The sequence below is a fragment of the Triticum urartu genome, chromosome 1, assembly GCF_003073215.2.
Source record: "Triticum urartu cultivar G1812 chromosome 1, Tu2.1, whole genome shotgun sequence".
In the NCBI taxonomy this organism is placed as follows: Eukaryota; Viridiplantae; Streptophyta; class Magnoliopsida; order Poales; family Poaceae; genus Triticum; species Triticum urartu.
Genome location: NC_053022.1, coordinates 550,084,214 through 550,088,273, shown reverse-complemented (window position 1 = coordinate 550,088,273; position 4,060 = coordinate 550,084,214).

Below are 4,060 nucleotides of genomic sequence, written 5' to 3'. Positions count from 1 at the left end.
CTCGCTGGCTTTGTCGCGAAGGATCGTCTTGAGCCCCTTCTCTGCCCACGCACGCGAGCCCTCTCCTCTCCCAAAAATCTTTCTCCTTTCCTTCCTCAGATGGATTTCTAGGGTTGCCGCCTTCGCCGCCTCACCTTCTTCCCCATCTACCTCACCTCCCTGTTGCAAGCCGTCGCTGCTTGACCTCCTCCCCCAGCCCTGGTCGACTTCCTACCCCCTCCAGCCCATCTGCACCGGTGGACAAGGAGGCACGACAGCCGCGCCACCAGGAGGTCGGCGGCAAGGGTGTAGCCGACGAAAAGAGGAACCAGATCGGGTCGACGGGCTGCTGAGGGAGGCGCAAGAGCTCGCTGTGCTCTGCGAGGAGGAAGTCGGCGTCCTCTTCAACAGCGCCGGCAGGCAGCTGGACTATACTACAGCCCCCGCACAAGGTCCGTCCGTTCCGTCGTCGATCTTTTTCTCCCAATCTTGATTCATTGCAGTTGCACACTGACACTGATTATCTTTCATGCCCATTTGTAATTTTATCCTACAGTGCCCTTGTTTAACTTTATACTCCTGTGTAAATGTGTGTGGTCACTCGTTCTGGGCAAGCGAAATTTTGCACTATGTTTTGACGAACTTGCCAATTACTGAATCTACATTCCTTGCAGGTGTCAACCGTTCTTGCCGTACACAATTGATTTGTGTGAAATAGAAGATGAGAACTAACTTTGGCATGCCAGGGTAGCTACAGTATTGGGTTGTTCTCATCATGTTTCATGCTCAAGTTAGTCAGACGATATGGGTTTTTAATTCAGGTCTGATGTCAATCGTGTGGCCTATTCAGATTAGGATTCATGGTCAGACTCAGATCTTACTATACCCACGTCAGTATAAACGCCCAAAATTTACATCCGTGATGGATCAGTCTCAAATAATTAGCCATTCATTGGTTCTTATGCAATCACACACAGCCTTTAAAGGTAGTTTTTATCTATTGAAGCAGAACGCAACCAAGGTCAAGATACCTTTTTATGGAAGGGACCTTACATTAACAGATTTACTCATGCATTAAAAGCTTCTCCCTAAGATCCGAGCTAAATAAAATCGACGCCTTTGCAGCTACATGGAATCAGATACCGTGAAGAAGATTTCTGTTGAGGGCCTGGAAAGGTTCAGGGAAGTGAAATATTATCTCATTCTCATCATTGTTGACATGAGTGGGCGCCATAAGCAAGAGGCTGCGCTTTTCGAGGAAATGTGTCAAGTTGCTGAAGCAACAATATGTAAACTATCATAGTCTTGCACTATTATTGTTATATCCTCTTTTATTGAGATTTTCACTGACATTTTATGGTTTTTCCACAGTAACGAGATCTGATGATATTTGTGATGATGGCAGCATTGGTCAGGCTGCTTTTGATTAGGCACAAGCATTCAAAGAAAGTGCTTCAGTTGGTGCTGTGATTGTCCTGAAATTGTATGGTCATGCGAAGGGAGGCGGTGCACTGGGTGAGTTAGTATTACTCTTTAGTTCCTTGCTCCTCCTATATCTTCAGGGAACTGCTAATCACAAGGATTTAATTGGAACCTATATCTTGTATTTAATTAGCTCATTTTTTTTAACTCCTCCATGTGCATATGGTACACATGAACTTGTCCCTGCAGCTTATGATAGGAGTAGGCCCTTAAATTTAGAATTGTGATGACAACACTCTGAGGTAGAACAAAGATGTTGGAAGTGAGGTGTTACAAATTCTTGTTTTGATTCTCTTTTGCTTTAGTGCATGAAAAAATTGGGAAGCTATTTGCTGTTTAAAGCTTATAAGAAGTTGCAGCCCTTTTAAATTATATTTATTGGTTTTATTTACTACAAATATCGTGTACATGCTGCTTCAAGTTATTTAGCCATCCCTGTCTTGCTCTGGATCTGATCATACAGGCTTGTTTTTTCGACGGTGAGTCTATCATGTTGGGTTAGGCTAGGGTCATGTTGCACCGGTGCTGATTGCCCTGTGCAACTAGCGATGAAATTATAAAATAATGTTAAGTATCAATTAAGGAGCGTCGAGAAAGGTTCGTTTTGTTTAGCTCCAAGAAAGAGATGTTAAGGAATAATTAAGTTCTCATCTTCGGCAGAAAACTACAGGATGGTACAAAAAGATGGGTAGGACAATATGAGCTCGTTGGTTCATTAATTTTGTCCCTCATGTGGATAATTCAGCATCTACACAATCTTTTAAGGAAAGGGCCCTCTGTATCTCTCATAGGGCTGCACATGTGAACTATGCAAGATGCGTTGGACCATACTTTGTCAAATGGGAATAATTTTGATTTCAATGTATATCAACTACAGCCTCTAAAGAAGCTTAAGTGGTATAATTTCTTTTTTGCTGAAATTCTTCCAGAAGGGTTGTTAGGAAATTTAGTGAGCTTGCTTTTGTGCTCAAGTCTATGCAACTAGGAAACAATAGTGTACGCAAAAATTTGTATTCACTGGAGACAATGTACGACTTGTAGATTTGTAGAACAGTATCCTGAATTCTTTGAGTACAGGTTCAGAAAAACAATGGTGCATAGTTTTAACATATATTCTGTCTTTAGTGCACATAATAAAATAAGAATAAGATTATCCATCATATTTATTTTTGACACCGCCATGCTTGAGGTTATCCATCATTGGTGAATAATTTCCACTTTGAGCTCACAAGTAGTTATTTCTGTAAACCATTGTTCTTGTTCTTTTTCTTTTGTTTAGCCCGTTGATGAACTGGCATAGGTTTCGTTGGCAACCTTCACCTACACCACAACCTATGTTCCATGAGCAAGTTTATTTATACGGCCCAAAATTTACTAATATGGGTTGGATCATGCATTTGCAACTTACAGTATTTGTTCTGTTTATTGTGCTATTAACACAGCACCTTACAAAAGTTGTGTCTTTGAAATAATGGTCAAACTGCCCTCTGCAGTCCTATTATTAATTCTGATTTTTAAGCAAAACTATCAGTATCTAATTCTAACAGTATGATAGCACCCTGGTTATATTTGTAGGTTTTTAGTCTGGGCACATATATAAGTCATATTTTTCACAATCGATTTGGATTTTTAGCCCGTTGAGGGATATGCATATCAGGATGCCCCATGGATTTGGATTTTTCACAATCGATACGCTGTAAAGTACCTGGATATGTCCATCCCGTTTGTTTCAGTGCATATGTTGCATTGCCTTCATTTAGTTATTTTCATATCATTTACCATGAGATTTGTTTAATCGGTTGTCGTTCGGTTGCTCTGATATAGTTAATTTGTTGATGACATGAAACACTTATCCCCGGTGTTTCAAGGGTTGTGGCTCTTTAACTTTAGAATTGCTGAATTTGTTGATGGTGAAAATGTGTTGAAGATACTAACCTTTGGATAAAGATTACACCAGCAGTTCTAAAAACCTTTGGATAAATATTACACCAGCAGTTCTAAAATGAGGAACTGTGCTTCTTCCTATTGCAGGTTTTGTCCCTTTAATAAAGTTTCTGGTTTAGTTCATCTATGCTTTTGGTTATATTCTTTTTACATAATAGTGAGGTTATAGTTATTCCCGAGGGCCTTGTGGAGAGTATTCTTAATTGTATTCCTTGCTTCAGGCACCTGTTTATATGTCTTATGAGTATTGACCTACAACTTGATATGCTACAAGAGGAAATTTATACATGTATTTTCACTAAACTATGCATGAACGCTAACAAATACGACAACATGATTAGTGCGCATAGTTCCGGCTCAAGAGACGCGCCAAGGCGCCTTTGGTGCTTGAATTCCATATTTGCATCAAGCTCTCAGATCTTAGTTGTTGTTGCATTCATACCATGGCTACGTGTTAAATAAGGTCATGCTTAGCTCCCATCTTTTATACACTTGACATGTCCTTTACCTTTTTTCTGTTTATACTGAATGTGACATTAATTTTTTCTGTTATGCAGTCTCACTTTGTCTGATATTAAATAAGGTCATGATTGGCTCAGTCATTTTTGTATTCAGATTATATTAGTAGGTTATACTCCCTCTGTCTGGTGTCAAA